This window comes from Dendrobates tinctorius, unplaced genomic scaffold, assembly GCF_039654945.1.
Source record: "Dendrobates tinctorius isolate UK_male_01 unplaced genomic scaffold, ASM3965494v1 ptg000201l, whole genome shotgun sequence".
In the NCBI taxonomy this organism is placed as follows: domain Eukaryota; kingdom Metazoa; phylum Chordata; class Amphibia; order Anura; family Dendrobatidae; genus Dendrobates; species Dendrobates tinctorius.
The window spans coordinates 11,671,642-11,691,028 of record NW_027361868.1 but is presented as its reverse complement, the minus strand read 5'-3'; the positions used below and the strand labels follow the sequence as shown (position 1 = coordinate 11,691,028).

Sequence of the window (19,387 nt, the reverse complement as noted above, 5' to 3'; positions counted from 1 at the left end):
CTTATTTTTTTGCTTGCAGGGCGAGTTGTAGTTTTGAATGGCACCATTCATTTTAACATTCAATTTCCTGGAAAATGGAAAAAAAATTCTAAGTGTATAAATCGGATGAGTGCAATCCAATTAAAAAATCGGACCAATGTTATTCATTGAGGCCGTTGCAGATCTGCATATTTTTTTCTCAGATGTATTCGGCATGAGAAAACTATCACAGCATGCTGCGATTTCACTGTGAAATTGGATGGGTGGGAAAAAATTGCCAAAGTTTGTAAAAAGTAAAAGAAAAAAATTGTGATGCCAGTTTCAAACACATGTAACATTTTTATTTTTTTCATCTATTGAGGTTTTTGAGGGCTTGCTAGTGCGTGGTGAGCTGACGATTTTGTCAATACTCATTTTGGGTAGGGTAATTAAAATTTTTATATTTTTTTATTCTTGTGTATTGTTTTTAAAATATTTTTTACAATTTTTCAGTCCCTATAGGGTACTTAATTCTATCATCCTTCGATCACTTATACTATATACCACAATGCCACAGTACTGGATTATATAGTGAAAATCTCGGCCTCCTATGAACTCCTGTAGCCGAGACTCACAAGATGGCAGTGCTGTGGGTCATCAGCAGGCCCCTGGCTCCCATGGTATCCCATCGGTATCCCATCAGTGTCCTATCAGTGTCCTGCAATTGATTGTGTTGCTGCAGGGGCCGATGGGAGCCGACGTACGTTACATTTAAAGGGATATTCCAATCCCAACAAACCTCTAGAATATATGAATGCCCTCCGCAAGTCCCCTAGAAAACAGCGCCCACATTTTGCCCCCTAAAAAGTAATAATGCCCTCTGTGTGCCCCATTGACAGTGAGAGTAACTGGAGTTCCCCTATAACAATAAGTGCCCACTTAACATTTAATAGTGTCCTGAGTCTCCCCCCTGTACAACTCCACTATACACAGTATTATGCTCTCCTATAGACAGTATAATGCCCCCTCACTGTATACTGACCTCTTAGTAGCCCCCAAATTTGATGGCCCCAACACTGTATAATGGCCCATAGAGGGAAAGACAGGGGTGGATTCAGCACTTTAAATAAAATCCCATTTTTTATTTCCATTGATTAAAACATGATTCTAGGGAAAAACCTAAGGTTATGAATAAGAAGTATCACTTAGAAACGTGACAATCACCTGCCCTTATTAATTGTCTTCATGTTTAGGATGAATGGAGAAAGTCACGGTAAATAATTGTAATTATCATTAATTTAGTGTTACTGTGTAGTTACGGATTTATCGATATCTTACCTTATGGTGTTTGGGCTCAAATTCGGAATTCGCTAAAACTGGCACTTCATTTATCAGTCTAAACAAAAGCCTGCAGGAGTAAGATGCACTCAATTTAATAAGAGTATCACTAATTTTTATTAGGTTCAGCGCAACTTTGTGCACCACAAACTACAGGGTAGGCCATTTATATGGATACACCTAAATAAAATGGGAATGGTTGGGAATATATGAACTTCCTGTTTGTGGCACATTAGTATATGGGAGGGGGGAAACTTTTCAAGATGGGTGGTGACGATGGCGGCCATTTTGAAGTCGGCCATTTTGGATCCAACTTTATTTTTTCCAATGGGAAGAGGGTCATGTGACACATCAAACTTATTGAGAATTTCACAAGAAAAACAATGGTGTTCTTGGTTTTAACGTAACTTTATTCTTTCATGAGTTATTTACAAGTTTATGACCACTTATAAAATGTGTTCTAAATGCTGCCCATTGTGTTGGATTGTCAGTGCAACCCTCTTCTCCCACTCTTGACACACTGATAGCAACACCGCAGAATAAATGCTAATCTAAGGGGGTCAGATTCCTCGTAGGAATACTCAGACCTGACACCCATAATGTGGTGGTGACCATCTTGCTGGAAAAACTCAGGGAACGTGCCATCTTCAGTGCATAAAGAGGGCAACACATCATCATGTAGCAATTTCAGATATCCAGTGGCATTGAGGTTTCCATTGATGAAGAATGGCCCCACTATATTTTACCCCATATACCACACCATACCATCAAGTATGGGTGTCAGGTCTGAGCATTCCTACATGAACAGTTTCCTGGAAAGTGGGCCAGTTGAATGGCCTCCAAGGTCTCCCGATCTGACCCCCTTAGACTTTTATCTTTGGGGGTCATCTGAAGGCAATTGTCTATGCTGTGAAGATGTGAGATGTGCAGCATCTGAAACAACGGATACTGGAAGCCTGTGCTAGCATTTCTTCTGCGGTGTTGCTATCAGTGTGTCAAGAGTGGGAGAAGAGGGTTGCATTGACAATCGAATGCATGACCTTTGCATGATCTATTTACTTCACTATGTATATATGGTAAAAGCCACCTGTTCCACTTTATCTTTTCATTAACTCATGTATATGACATCAACAAACTGGAGCAAGTTCAGAAAAGAGCGACCAGAATGGTGACCGGTCTGCAAACCCTGTCTTATGAGGAAAGGTTGCAGGATTTGGGAATGTTTAGTTTGCAAAAGAGAAGACTGAGAGGAGACTTAATAGCTGTCTACAAATATCTAAAGGGCTGTCACATTGTAGAAGGATCATCTTTATTCTCATTTGCACAAGGAAAGACTAGAAGCAATGGGATGAAACTGAATGGGAGGAGACACAGATTAGATATTAGAAAAAACTTTTTGACAGAGTGATCAATGAGTGGAACATGCTGCCACGAGAAGTGGTGAGTTCTCCTTCAATGGAAGTCTTCAAACAGAGGCTGGACAGACATCTGACTGGGATGATTTAGCGAATCCTGCTTTGAGCAGGGGGTTGGACCAGATGGCCCAGGAGGTCCCTTCCAACTCTACGATTCTATGATTCTATATTAGCTTTCTGGAAGTGCAGTGTGTACATCCAGCCATTCATTAAGATTGTCTGGGATCCTTACATAGAAAAGAACAGTCGGGAATGTAGAATGAACAAGAGAGGTGCTGGCATAGATAGATACTCGAGAGATCTTCTCCTGCTCCATTCCCGGAGACTGATAACTACCATCACTAATGAGCTTCAGCACACGGAGTAATAGTCCTATGTGTGTGAGTACATGTTCCCTTTGCCTCTTATATGGCAGTATACTTATATACATCCTATGTATACAGCTAATTATTATATTAAAGGGATTGTCCACTACTAATGTTTAAGTTAAAATGGTGTAAAAATGTATAAAAAAAGATACCTACTAAACCTTCTCTGTCGTGCACCAGTACCTGTCTCCCCTGATGGTGTTCTAGCTTCCACTTCTGGTGGTGACATCATATGACCGTTGTAGCCAAACAGTAGTCCAAGATGGTGTAAACAAAAACAAAACACAGATATTCACCTACCTGTCCTACACCTCTCATGCACACCACTACCTATATCTTCTGCCAGTCTTCTAGCCTCCTTTTCCAGTGCTGTATATCACATGGCCCTCTGCTCTTACAGTCCTGTGAAAAAGTGTTTGCCCCCTTCCTGATTTCCTATTCTTTTGCATGTATGTCACACTTAAATGTTTCAGATCACAAAACAAATTTAAATTTTAGACAAAGACAACACAAGTAATCACGAAATGCAGTTTTGAAATGAAGGTCTTTATTATTAAAGGAAAAAGAAATCCAAATATACAGGGCACTGTGTGAAAAAGTGATTTGCCACCTTCCCCTCCCCTTAGAACATAAATTAACTGTGGTTTATCACATCTTTGGGAAGTTGAGTTCAAATTCCCTAGTCACACCAAGGCCTGATTACTGCCACACCTGTTCTCAATCAAGAAATCACTAAAATAGGACCTGCCTGACAAAGTGAAGTAGACCAAAAGTCCCTCAAAAGCTAGACATTATGCCACAAGAAATTCAAATAAATTCTGGAACAAATGAGAAGCAAGTAATTGAGATCTATCTGTCTGGAAAAGGTTATAAACTAATTTCTAAAATTTGGGACGACAGTGAACCACAGTGAGAACCATTATCCACAAATGATGAAAACATGAAATATTGGTGAACCTTCCCAGGTGTGGCCGTCTGACCAAGATTACCCCATGAGCGCAGCGAAAACTCATCCAAGAGGTGACAAAAGACCCCAGAGCAACATCCAAAGAATTGCAGGCCTCACTTGCCTTAGTTAAGGTCAGTGTTCATGACTCCACCATAAGAAAAAGACTGGGTAAAATGACCTGCATGGCAGAGTTCCAAGACAAAAACCACTGCTGAGCAATAAGAACATTAAGGCTCATCTCCGTTTTGCCAGAAAACATCTTGATGATCTCCAAGACTTTTTGGAGAACACAGAATACTGACGAGACAAAAGTTGAACTTTTTGAAAGATGCATGTCCCATTACATCTGGCGTAGAAGTAACACAGCATTTCAGAGAAGGAATATCATACCAACAGTAAAATGTGGTGGTAGTGTGATGATCTGGGGTTGTTTTGCGACTTCAGGACCTGGAAGATTTGCTGTGGTAAATGGAACCATGAACTCTACTGTCTACCAAAATTCCTGAAGGAGAATGTCCAGTCATCTGTTCGTGATTTCAGTGTGAAGCGCACTTGGGTTATGCAGAAGGTCAATGATCCAAAACACACCAGCAAGTCCACCTCTGAATGGCATAAGAAAAACAAAATTAAGACTTTGAAGTGACCTAATCAAAGTCCTGGCTTTAATTCTATTGAGATTCTGTGGCATGGCGGTCTGATCTTGAACTGATTAGCTTGGACATCTGAATGAGCCCTTACACCATGACTCCTGTAAAAAAAAATCATATTCTATGCATGGACCTTCAGAGCTAAAATAGCCTTGCCATTGACTGTTAGCAAGAACCACTTCATCCTAAGTTTTGTTAGAAGTTCCAAGATTCCAGACTTACTGATAGATTAAAATAAAATCATAAAATTATGGACTCTCCACTCTTAGTTACTTGTCATTCCATTGGAATCATGGCAAACCTATAAATCTCAATTTTGTGCAGAAGCTTCTTTTATCCAAACAGTGCACTCTTGTCACTGCTACATTCTCTACAACAAGAAGTCACACCTCAGCTAATTTGAAGGCAGATTTAACTCCGCTTTAGAAGCCCAGGGATAGTAATTTGAATTATGCATGAGTGTCTGGTGCGTAGTTCCATTAGCCTGCTAGATAGTAATGTAAACATGCCCTGAATTTTAAGTATTCCATACAAGTGTCAGGTATAAAAATAGAGTTTGTGTCTGCCGTTGTGCTAAACCGTTCTCGAGATTTACACAGTTACATATTTGCTATTGTTACCGAGGAAAGATAGATAACGTCTTAGGCCTGTTTCACACATACGTTTTTACATCAGCTGCAATCCGCGAAAATGGCGGGACACGGATCCGCAAACATTTTCAAAGCAACATGTGCTACCAGACCGTTGCTTTGACGGATCCGGGGAAGGCAGAAATAGAGAGAGAAAGAGAGATTCTTCAGCCGCCAGAACGGGATTTAGGGTTACATTTCCGCCAAAGGCAATTCTTCCGGGCATGCGCAGTGACAAATGCGGATACGGCCAGCCTAAAAAACGTTTCATTGTTCGTCCTGTTATGTCAGTGGACGCCAAACTGTTGGCGGATCCGTTAAACGGATCCAACGGATGCCCATCCGTCAAGATCCGCCGATAATGCAAGTCAATGGGAAAAAAAAGGATCCGCCAAGAAAAATGGCGGATCCGTTTTTTTTGCAAAACGGCGGATTTTGACTGATGGAGACAAACGGACGTGTGAAAGAGGCCTTAGATATCATATAAATATGTAAAATGTCAACAGGTTAGCTGTGTCTTCTAAATGGTATGGTCCACCTCACGCTGTAAAGGAACACTGTCAGTGGGAGGTTGGCAGCTTTTAAACTGGTTTTCTAGGACTTTAACATTGATGGCCTATCCTTGGGGTAGGTCATCAATGTCTGAGCGGTGGGGGTACGACACCCAACATTTCTACCTATCAGCTGTTCCAGGTGTCGGCAGCATCCGATACTGCTCAGTTACGGAGCTGCACAGCTCTGTAGATGGAATAGTAGCCGCAGCCGGTTACAGTACATCAAATCAATAGCGGTTGGATGTGTAGTAATTGGCTGTGGCCACTATTCCGTCTACGTAGCTGTGCAACTCTGTAACGGAGCAGTTCCAGCCGACACCGGGAACAGCTGATCGGCGTGGGTGCCAGGTGACGCATTCCCACCAATTAGACATTGATGACTTCTCGGCCATCAATGTTAATATCCTGGACAACCCATTTAAAAGAGCTTCCATGGGCAGGCTTTGCGCAAGCCACTTTGTTTAGCAGATGCCAGGGGAACTCTGGCCTTCAATTTTTAAATCCTACACATACAGTAGACCTGGACTTATGTAATGCCCACCTGGGTTGCTCCCACAGAGTAGCTGCTGAGTGGTGGAACAGGCTGATATAAAATAGTTAAAATGCCAGGTCAGAACCCGGAGATCAAGGTCAAGAACAGAATTGAGAGGCAGTCGAGTAGTCAAAACACCAGCTGGGGTTAAGGATGAGAATAAGCAGATTGAGTCAGAGCTGAGAAACAGGAGTGAACCAGAATAAGTATAATCTATAACTGGCAATTGGAAACAGACTGCTCGGGTCTCCCTACCTGGGTGGCACCACAAGTTCCTAAACCGCTCTAGTCATCCGCAATGAAGGTGCATCATACATATGAAGAAGCAAATCCAGATATGGATGTTATAATAAGAGACTTTTAAAATTGTTTATGTCATTATCATTTAGTGTAAAGGAATGGGTCATTGAAGGGTAATATCGTGTGGACAGCTCCTTGGTCATGGATGATATCTGTAGATCAAAATGCTGAGACTTCAATGACAAGATGTTATCGATTGGAGAAATTAATACTTTTAATATAGGGGAAATGAAGGCGAGAGTTCAGCTTTTCAACCATTTTTTTATTGTTCCACAAAATATCAATTTTGCAAAAAAACTTTTGTTAAAATCTCCCATTGTTTTGAAGACCAATATGTTTCCATGGTAACAGACTACAAGCCTATAGTTTGTAGTCTGCTGTGGTATTGTCTTCAATTTGCTCCATACCTCTTGGTAAAGTACTAAATTCACAGAAGAAGAAAGTGAGGTAAAACAAAGTATGACTGACAGGATCAGACTACACAGGGATTGTTTGTAGTTACCATAGAGAAGCATACATCTGTATATGAGCTGTGTACAAAAAAACAATGCAATATGTTGATACAAGATTACTGTGGTTGTATAGTTGCTATACAGTGGGGGAAATAAGTATTTGATCCCTTGCTAATTTTGTAAGTTTGCCCACTGATAAAGACATGAACAGTTTATAATTTTAAGGGTAGGTTAATTTTAATATTGAGAGATAGAATATCAAAAATAAAATCCAGAAAGTCACATTGTATAAATTATATAAATTTATTTGCATTTTTCAGTGAAAAATAAGTATTTGATCCCCTACCAACCATTAAGAGTTCTGGCTCCTTCAGACCAGTTAGGCGCTCCTAATCAATTTGTTACCTGCATTAAAGACAGCTGTCTTACATAGTCACCTTTATAAAAGACCCCTGTCCACAGACTCAATTAATCAGTCAGACTCTAACCTCTACAACATTGGCAAGACCAAAGAGCTTTATAAGGATGTCAGGGACAAGATCATAGAACAGCACAAAGCTGGAATGAGCTACAAAACCATAAGTCAGATGCTGGGTGAGAAGGAGACAACTGTTGGTTCAATAGTAAGAAAATGGAAGAAATACAAAATGACTGTCAATCGACATCGATCTGGATCACCATGCAAAATCTCACCTCGTGGGGTATCCTTGATGATGAGGAAGGTGAGAGATCAGCCTAAAACTACACAAGGGGAACTTGTTAATGATCTCAAGGCGGCTGGAGCCACAGTCACCAAGAAAACCACTAGTAACACATTACAATGTAAAGGTTTAAAGTCCTGCAGTGCCCGCAAGGTCCCCCTGCTCAAGAAGGCACATGTGCAGGCCCCTCTGAAGTTTACCAATGAACTCCTGAATGATTCTGTGAGTGATTCAGAGAAGGTGCTGTCATCGGATGAGACAAAAATTGAGCTCTTTGGCATTAACTCAACTCGCCGTGTTTGGAGGAAGAGAAATGCTGCCTATGACCCAAAGAACATTGTCCCGTCTGTCAAGCATGGAGGTGGACACATTGTTTTGGGGTTGTTTCTCTGCTAAGGGCACAGAACTACTTCATCGCATCAATGGGAGAATGGATGGAGCCATGTACCGTAAAATCCTGAGAGACAACCTCCTTCTCTCCGCCATGAAATTAAAAATGGGTCGTGGCTGGGTCTTCCAGCAACACAACGACCCAAAACATACAGCCAAGGCAATAAAGGAGTGCCTCAAAACCAAGCACATTAAGGTCATGGAGTGGCCTAGTCAGTCTCCAGACCTTAATCCCATAGAAAACTTATGGAGGAAGTTGAAGCTCCGAGTTGCCAAGCGACAGCCTCAAAATCTTAATGATTTACAGTAGAGATGATCTGCAAAGAGGAGTGGAGCAAATTCCTCCTGACATGTGCGCAAACCTCATGATCAACTGCAAAAAACCTCTGACTGCTGTGCTTGCCAACAAGGGTTTTACTACCAAGTATTAAGTCTTGTTTGCCAGAGGGATCAAATACTTATTTATGCAAATAAATTTATATAATTTATTCAATGTGATTTTCTGGATTTTATTTTTGATATTCTATCTCTCAACGTTAAAATTAATCTACCCTTAAAATTATAGACCGTTAATGTCTTTGTCAGGGGGCAAACTTACAAAATGAGCAAGGGATCAAATACTTATTTCTCCCACTGTATATAGAGATCCATCTCTTTGAGCATTATTTGGACATTACGTATTGGAAACATTTGGAATTTTTCAGCCATCGGCAGATGTGCCTCCACATGTAGTTCATTCAGTTTCCAAAGCGATCATTGGAAGTTGCATAAACCCATATGTATTGAGTTCCAGAGATGGCGGTGGCAGGAAGAAAAAAATGTTAATATGTATCCCTCTTTCAGTCTATGTCACCACTATTTTACTGACAACATTACTGATTAGAGATGACCGGATCCATTTGTGTGACACTGGTCCAGCACCCAGGTTAGTGGAACCCGGCGGCTAGACGGGAGGCCCACTAATACCATCCCTGACATGGCTTTTGATTAGCCAGAGATGGCGTGACATCATCTGTGCGTCATGTCGCAGAGATGACGTTGTGCCACACTGACCGATCAAACGCTGCCCAGGAATACTGGAACGATCTGGCAGGTCAAAACCATTAAAAGTTGACCAGAGCAGCGCCAGAACAGCAAAAGACAGCAGCTGGTAAGTTTTTTACTAGGGACAGGGATCATGCATTAGTGATACGACTCCAGTGGTGAAAAAAAGAAAAACAACGCCGGAGTGGTGCTTAAAACGGTACCTGTTCCGTGTAGATGTAGGACAGAACCTAAGGGATCATGCAGATGTCACAGTCCAAAAAAACGCCGATACGTGGTCAGAGTTTCAGTTTTTACCGTCATGTTTTTCACGTTTGCAAGAAAACGCTAATGAGGGTTTCTCAAACTTCTATCAAGCAGTCAGTGAAAAATGGACAGCACATGCGTGGCATCCGAGTACTGTCCGATTTTTTCACATATGAAGTGATTTGCATTAGGGAGTCTGATCCGCAACTTGGATCAAAATTGGACATGTCTCCCTGTTTTGGTGCAAACCACTCTGTCGACAAAATGGCATGGACACCTGAACAGTCCTGCAAACTATAATGGGTACGAGTTCTATCCACGAAAAACACAGAACTCGTACATGGAAAACTGACGATACACCGATCAATGCAGAACTTCCTTCTGTTGATCTGAAGCTCAGGATTAATGTTAAAAAAAAGCAAATAAAATAGTTTTTTTTTTGAAGGTGAAAAATAAAGTTTTTGGTTTGTGATTGCGGAGAGAAGTCATCATTGTATCTTCATTGTTTTATTAAAATTGCAGCCATCAAGCAGCAGTATTAATTACAAAGTAAAATACCGCACGCAATAATTAACCTGACATTTCCCCGAAATTACTTGGAAGGCATGTGAGAAATTCTCATACTTTTTACCGCAGCTCCTTAATCATTTAAGTCGACTACTATAACACATTAATAACCCAACAAATCAATGTTATTCCCTTTTGTTGTTTCCCATTGTTATGAGCACAATACGTTCTGCGTTTGCATCAATTTATGGAGCGAGCACAACAGGTTTAAATTAGCAAACGTAACACCGAAGACAAGTGCATATCTGCTGTATCAATCTAGATTATATTTACTAGTATTTCCGTACAAAGATTTTGGTATGCCGAGGCTTTCTGTCTGTTGTGGGACCACAGCATGCTGGGTATTGTAGTACTAAGAGGAAAGTAAAGCATCACCAATGATGTTTGGTGAGCCAAACATTGCAAACCACCTACATAATGGGAATTTTTCAGCACCCAAATTGTTTATATGTGCATGTGCCTCTTTCAATGATAAGTACAGCAGTACCTTTACATGGCCAGTCCATTCCTCCATTACTGAGAAACCAACGTTTAAATGCATGAGGTTGAAGATCTTTTGTAGATCTGAAACCTCTGTCACTCCAGCTCTATTCCCCGCCCAGCTCTGTCTCCTCCTACTTGACTGACAGCCTCTATGCTATGGGATTTCACGTACCACTCAAGTTCCATACGCCTAGTCTTATTACTTACCAGTCACCATCTTTCTTTTCCCTGTCTTCAGCAGTTTGGGATCTGCTGGATCGCTTCAGTGTTTGCTGATGCGATCCACAAATCACAACTCAATGGTAGTGTATGAGAGCCAGAATGAAGCGAGAAGAAGGCTCCCTTAGACTTACATTGAGAGGTTGTGAAAATTACCTCCTAGATCCGGTCAGTCTGAAGTTACGGTCACAAGATGATGCCACTGGAATGGAGTGACGCCGAGAAGTTCTGAAGATAGCGGCTGCTAAGTATAAGACTAGGCTCAGGGAACCTAGATTAGTAGCACCACTCCAGCTCTGAAATAAAATGAAAACCCCTGGACTGGTGCTTTCAGTCATCTGTCAAGCAGGAGGAGGCAGCGTTGTGCGGGGAATAGAGCCAGAGTGACAGAGACTTCAGATCTACAGCCTCATTTGCATATCAATTCAAACTCTGATTTCTCAGTAATGGAGGAACGGACTGGCCATGTGAAGGAACCGGTGGGCTTGTATTTGAAAGATCTACATACTGTGAGGTAGCGCTGTCTTTTAGTTAGGGGATTCTCGCTAGGCAGCGAACAAATCACATCCGGCACAGGTTTTCCAACAAAACATAACAGTCCATGCGGTTTATTATGCAGCATAAACCCTCACAGCAACAGACAGTTCATTTCACCAGCATAGCGTCCATTACAGAGTTTCCCTCTCTAAGCAATGTCCAGCATACACAGGCTCTTCAGCCTCATCATTATCTCACCCATGTCAGGGTTTCCTCATGGCTGTTGCTCCACGCTGCAGACATCCACTCTCTCCTCTGGGACTCTCAGCTGCTGGCAGCCATTACACACAGCCACTCCACAGGCTGTTAGCCAGGAGACAACTCTCCTCACGGGACCTTCCGCTCTGGACCAACCAGGTCCCTGCATTCACCCCTTGTGACTCACCCCGGCCACATTATATTGTTCATAGCCACGCCCACTGGGTCACATGACTCTGACCTCATCATAGGTCCTTCAGGCATTTTCACACTCTTTACAACCGTGCTTTAAACACACCCCCTGGGTGGGTTTGTAGATAACCAGGCCCCCCCACCCCCCAACTCTCTAGTTACCTGGAGACTTCTCCCTCACACATTAACGCAGCACCTCAGCAATGTCCTTGCTGATCACACATTCATAAGTCTCCATCTCAAAGCCACCCACTTTGAGATACATAATGGCCACTCAACACTCTGCCATTCATCCCTTCTCCTGGGACCTGCACACAGCGCCCCCTATCGGACACAGTGGTTACTACACCACAGTACACATATAAAATAGTTTGAGGTATGAAATCCTGTTGACAGATTCACTCTAAGGCCGGAGTCACACTAACCGACGCAAAATACGGTCAGTATTTTACATGCGTAATACGGATGACAGACCCCTAAATAGTGCTTCGTATGTCATCCGTAATCAAGGTGTGGTCGCGTATTTTGCGCATGTCAGCATCCGTATGTAATCCGTATGGCATCCGTATGGCGAGATTTTCTCGCAGGCTTGCAAAATGGACATATAATGGAGCCCTATGACAGTTTTAATAAAGAAATGAAAGAATAGATATAGACACATAGAATGCATATATATATATATATATATATATATATATGTATTCTATGTGTCTATATCTATTCTTTCGTTTCTTTATTAAAACTGTCAGTGTGAGTTTACTGTATAGCGCACTGAATTGCCGGCTTTGCTAAAAGACACCGGGTGCGTATTTCTCGCAAGTCACATGTGTGGTCCGTGTGTAATCCGTATTTTTAGCGCACCCATAGACTTGCATTGGCGTACTACGGCCGTAGTACGCTGACAATCGCAGCATGCTGCGATTGGCACGGAGCGTAGGATACGGATGAGAAATATACGCCTGGTGCGAGTGACCCCATAGAGAATCATTGGTCCGTGTCTAATGCGTGCTTTTAGCGCCTCTCACTCGGCCGTATTCCTCGCCAGTGTGACCCCGGCCTTAAAGGAGTTGTCTCATCTTCTTTCTTCAGGAGCACACCGTTTCTCTGCCACCCATCTTCCTGTTTGCCGGGGAGCGGTGTGCTCCTGAAGATTGTCAGTTAAGACCAGTGGCGCGATTGTGTTGCCGATCCAAACTCTGTGCTCCCCTTTTCTCCCAGAAACATTTGATAAAGTGATTCGCAGATTGTACATTTTATTCACATTATCTTACAAATGAGATCAACTTCTTTGAAAGTACAAGGAACATTTCTGGAACGGCTCATTGGAGACGCGTTGAATAGGCTGGTAAATAATCCAGACCCTTACGCGATTACTACCCTGCTTTAGAGAAATTAGTTCTTAATCCCGATTGACTACTTTTGTCTTTTCATTTACGCAATTTTCAAAAAACATTCTCATTTTCTCCATTCCGGTGATACATTCACATTCTAATATTGTGACTTTATATTCTAGTTAATCGCAGTTGCGGATATTTATATGTACGCAGACGTTTTAAAGGATTACATTTTCCCCCAGTCGGGGGTCTTTAGTATTAATTTGCTATAAATCATTATGTAAATTCCTTTAATTCTGTTCTTCTTTGATTACTTGGCTTTCAGATCTCGAAAGGATCCCGAGCAGAAGAATGTTTTGCTTCGTTTTTTTTTTTCTCCTGTTTTTAATTGACTGCTAACGATAGTCGTTAGATAATTAACTCGTATTCAGTTGAATAGCCATTAACGGTTGCTCAAGGCAGGTCTTGCTTACACGGGTATTACCTAATTTCTGACGTGCGGTGTTTCTTATCATCCATGAAGTCATCGGCGTTGTCTAAGTGGCTGATTAATTGCAATTATGAGGCATACTGTATACATTAACGTCGTTGGAAATACAGCAGTTTATCGAGCGTTAACACTTGTCGCTTCATTAATTTTTGAGAATCTAAAAATACTAATTTGGTAAAAAAAAATTTACACTAAATTCCAAGTCCAGAGAATCATCCTTTTGGTGTTTCGACGGAATACTTGCCAGGTGCGGCATCAATCAGAACACTGAAATTAGGACGAAGAGAACCTTAAGAACTTCACAGGTTTCCTCATTACTGATACATGTGTGAAAAACCGTCTCGTTAGCCCATTAACCGCAGCTGTACAAATCACAACATATTATATATTCACCATAGCTCATATACATGCGTAACCCCTTAATGATCAGCCCTGAAAGCATCTTTATTTCTTTTTATGTGTAGGTTTTAGTTTTTTGCCTTTACACATTTTAACTTTTTTTTTTCTACTGATGTTGTATTATCAGGCCTGCATTATTATTATTATTATTTTTTTACGCTGGTTGAGTGTAAAAATAAATATAAATACGGTAACTGTGTAATTTACTATTTTTTAAATTAAGGGAAAAAAAAGTATTTTTTTTTATCATTTTTTATTTCCGCCTGTCACAAAAAAAAACCCTGATGAATTAAAAGTTTTCTGGTTCTAAAAAACCTTTATCCCCCAACTGCAGTTTGTTTAAATAAAACTTGTTTTTTACTCACCCACCCGGGGTCCAGGACAGTCTCTGCTGCGGTTCTCAGTGTCTGTTATTGTCTGCTGCGCTGACGTCACATCAACAACACTGCACCCAATCAGCGAGCGTAGCAGCTCTGAGCAGCTGGTGCCGTTAACTCGGGCAGTGATTGGCTGCAGCGCTGTTGATGTGATGTCAGCACTGAGGACCATAAGAGACACCCGGAGCAGCGACGAATACTAAGTGCTGGACCTGGGGAGGCTGAGTAAGGCACTGTTTTTCACTTTTCTCCTATATGCATAAAGGATTCAGTGCCGGGTTCTGCATCCTTCAGGGTCCCTCCACTCTTCTGCATGTTGGGATAACATGTCAACCCAGCACGCTGTCGTGAAGTCACGCTCTCAGGCCTGATACGCCAGCATGTGATTTGCCTTTCTGCCCAATGATGGAACTCTAGACAAATCCAGCTTTGCTATATTGCTGGGTAACTCTACTATATCACTGGCAAGTTCTGCCTGGACTCTGTGATAAACCCAGCTCTGCTATGTCGTATGACTGCGTAACTACAATACAGCTGGCCAGTTATGCTGGGACTCTATGATAAACCTAGCCCTGATATATTTCTGCATAACTCTGCTTCACTGGTGGCCCTTTCTTCCTCGACTCTGTGACAAACATAGCACTGCTATTTCCCTGAGTTAACTCTGCTATACAGCTGGAGCAGTTTATCTCAGAATGTCATGGATCATTTAGCTCTGCTTCTCTGGTTCCTTGTCATTCTGTTGACTCTGATATGTCACTCTCCAACACTGCTACACCTACAAGTGCTATGACTTCAGCTCTGTTCATTCGTTTCTCGTGGATCCAGGTCTGCTCCTTACAGTTTCCATCCTGCTGCATCGGCTTGTGCTGTTCCAACTGGATCATCTTGCTGCCCCAACGCCCGTGTCCGTGCCGCAAAATAATCGCTCATTGAAAGCAAGGGCTTTGAGGATCCACCTCACAAGGATAGGAGCTCAGGTCAGAAGAATATGCCTTCCTTTGGAGCCACACTGCAGGCACGCGAGAGCCACATTCGGGCTACCAGTTGGTATATCCTGTGAATTCTCATTTCTCTGGGAGAACTTGTGACTCCCACGAGGGTTAGCGGAGATTTCTATAAATTGTAGAATCTTGTAAGCTCTTTACATCAAGCAGAACGTCTGGCTGATACATTGTATTTTTTCTGCACATTATGGGACCCAAACATCCGAAGTTATTCCACTTTTTAATTCTCTTTTCACGTTGTTTATCGGAGATAATGATGCCACTCTCACCAGTGCTCTACCTACGCAGAGAGTGGTGTTTGTGCTCCGTGGGGACACGTAATGGCGTTGATCCGAGTGACTCACAACCATTGTATCCACTTACTGAGACAATAACCGTGTCAATCACAAATCTCCTGTTTCCTTGGAAAACACTGAACTATCCATTTCTGATTCCTCGCAGCGTATCCCTCACCCTCATTTTATCACAGCATCAAAGCATATCTTCTAGTAAGGCTGTGTAACAATCATCGGAGAGCGATATATGCATGTCCTTATCGATATGTCTGTGTTCTATCTCACCTTTATCTAGTTATCTGTCTATGTATCTCACTATCAGTCTTTAATTACAATTCTAGCTATATTTCTCATCTCTTTCTTTCTTTCTTCCCCTCTTTCTTTCTTTCGTTCTCTTTCTTTCTTTCTTTCTTTCTTTCTTTCTTTCTTTCTTTCTTTCTTTCTTTCTTTCTTTCTTTCTTTCTTTCTTTCTTTCTTCCCCTGAATTGACACATTGCTATGTTGGGCAAATAAACACCATTATTGTTATGAAATTGGAATACTTCTATCCCCATTTTTATCTATCTATCTATTATCTATCATTTATCATCTATTTATTATCTATCAACTATTTATCTATTATCTATGTGTCATTTATATAGCTATTTATATAGCTATCATTCTAACTATTATCTAGCTACTATCTATCTATCTATCTATCTATCTATCTATCTATCTATCTATCTGTAGTTTGTATGTTCTCCCCGTGTTTGCGTGGGTTTCCTCCGGGAACTCCGGTTTCCTCCCACATTCCAAAAGACATTCTGATAGGGAATCTAGATTGTGAGCCCCATTGGGGACAGTGATGATAATGTCTGTAAAGCGCTGTGGAATTAATGGCGCTATATAAATGACTAAAAATAAATAAAATAAAAGTAATCTATCCAGCCGCAGTGACAGGCATTCACTTTTAGCTTGCAATCCCTTTAAGGGATCTTGTTGCTCATTACCATGGGCCATGATTCATGGCATAGTCTCAGCTGGAGCACCCACCTTACATACCCTGCAGGATAATATTTCTCTCCTAGCTTTCAGGAGGCGCCTACGTGTTCACCAGAAATCACTGTGCCCCTTGCTGATCATGGAGCCTCCAGAAATGAGAGAAGAGCTGACGGGAGACAAATGGGCAAAGCTCAACTTTTTAACAACCGGGGGGCTCCTATTGGTCAGAACCCCACTAATGTCTTTATTGTGATGGAGGGAGCCTCTCAAATCCTAATATTCTCATATCTGAAATCCCATTGGCACATACTATTAAATATTTCTTCGTTGAACCAGGACATTGACTAATGAAGGGTATGTTCACATCTATTGAATAAACTGTGGATTTCCATCCAGATATGAGGGCAGCAGATGCACTGGGTATTAAGTCTGTCATTTCAGGTGACTGTTAACAATAAGCTGTTATGTGTGTACATGAGGATAACACTATTTACGGCCATATATTAATGTTACTCTCTGCACCCACTGTGTAATTTTCAGTTGTCTCTGAGCTGGGGGCAGGAGACTACCTGCTATGATGTCTCCCATGCCTAAGATGCAGAGACATGAGGGGCTCCTGCTGCAACATGCAGGATTTTATATAGAAGTACTGAGCAGAGTAGATGTGAATTCAGCACTGGGGTGCCATAAAACACTTACTAGAAAGCAACAGCACCCTATGGCCGTGTCTTGGCCTTTTCCTCTTTATAGACATCGATATATGCACGTAACGTGATCCCTCACTGTGCTGCCAGTCTGTCTCGTTTTGACCAAGACAGATTTTAGCAGTGTTTTTTGGAGTGATTGATGGGTGCGGGAGGCAGGGAAAGATAAAAGATGCTCATAAGTGGATAAAAGAACATATTTCTCCAAAATTGCAACTCTTCTTACATTCGCTTATACTATCGATTTTTTGAAAAAATTTGCTGAAATGACTAAGACCATGTAAAGTAGCAGCAAAGCGGATGTGATTGGACTACATCTTATCCCGACTCTGCGGGAACGGAGCGGAATGTGGACACATTCGAGGGTTTTTTTCAGTGGATTTTAGCGGCAAATTTCACCCTTCCCAACGACTGATATGAAATCTGCGGCAAATCTGTATGCAAAACATAAGGATTCCACTGTGGAATTTAAAGCAAAAAAATGCACAAAGAAATTTTTTTAGGCCAAATTACGGAGCGCTCTAAGCAGGATCAGTAGAATCTCAATCCAAAAGCGTAATTAAATCTCATTCCTTTTACCCATTTGTCACATCGTCGCTTCATAACATCTTGAACTGCCTCAATCCCCAATGTTGAAGGTGTCACTTCTTCTTAGTTAAATATGCACCAGAGACAAACGTCAGTCCACATCTGGCAGGATGATCCCCCCCCCCCCCCAGGTAATAATTGCCTCTTAATTGCCGAAGAAGTGACATCTATCTATTGACAGCCTGTCCAACTCTTCTCTTTGTCGTCTTGGTCTTCCCAGCAGACTGCCATGTGATGAGTGACAGGCTTCCCGCCAGTGACTGTGCTCGTGCAGATATCTCGTAATCTCTTATTAGGGCGTCATTAATGTATATGGTGAGCTCTTCAGAAACATACATGTCTGCACTTAGCAAACAAGATGAGTAGTCGTTAAGTCAGGTACTTCTGTCAAATTTGTAAAAATGTGAGCTGTGCCTCGAGTCTCCCATACATTTTACATGAACCTTGGCAGAAATGGCTGATTTGGGCGGTTATGTAGAGTACGAGTTTGTCACAACTCTTCCCCAGCGGCACACATCAGGGAAGAGAAAGATCGGGAACTCTATAATCAGGAAGTGTATTGGTATCCCAAATAATGGAACATTTAAGCCATGTCCCATCCCGCGAGACCATCCACAAAACAACCCAGACGTGTCCTTCTAAACTCAGATCATCACTTACAGTATATGCAAAGAGTCCTGTAAATATTGGGTCCGTTGGCAAATATTGGAATATCTGTCGGTTAGTTTCTATTGTCTACTTTAAAACGCATTCTAACTCGGAACTTGAGAGTGAGAAAATAATTGAACAAAAAAAAAAGTATACTACTCACCTACCCTACCAGAGACAAAGTATAATTCACCCCGGCTGAAGGAAAAGTCAGGAGACGTCTGGAGACACAGTATGGTGTACTGAGGAGCGTATGTGGCCAATTCTGAAGGTGTTTTAAAATAGTTGATAATTTTCACCAATGTTATTGCATGCCCTCATTATCTCTGACAACTTTCTCAGTGGCCTCCCGTGTAGTTCTCTGACGCCCATTACAATTAACTTACCGCTCCCTTTATCACTCTTCTGGATCACCCCTCACCAAATCTCTTCACTTCCCTTTGGCTTGAGAATTCAGTTAAAAATGACTAGCAATGACTTACAAGGTTGTCCACAACGTGTCCCCTCCAGACATCTCTGTTCTAAGTGTTTGATGTCGGCCTACACATAATCTCCAGTCCATAAGCTATCTCCTCCATTCACCTCTGTCCTAATCTTCCGCTACCTCAGCGCTTGTACTCTCCAGTCCATAACCTGTCCTCTTAATACATCTCTGCCCTAATCTTCCGCTTTTTCCTCACATACCATCTCCTGTCTTCCTTCTTTGCTCTCCTCTTGTCTGCTCCCCAAATAACATCTCCCAAGGGTTCTCCCGTGCTTCCCCCTTACTCCAAAACTCACTACCCCAACCGTTCAAACACTCCTACTGCCGAAGCCTACATTCGCTACCTGAAAACTGATCGTTCCAAGAATGGGTACGAGCTAC

General features: G+C 41.8%; 1 protein-coding gene across 3 annotated transcripts in view; it reads left to right on the top strand.

The window, feature by feature from the left end:
• The window catches only part of SYT14 (synaptotagmin 14), a 162,436-nt gene that overhangs the window by 100,337 nt on the left and 42,712 nt on the right, over positions 1-19,387 (top strand). The gene's annotated exons all lie outside the window — the stretch shown is intronic.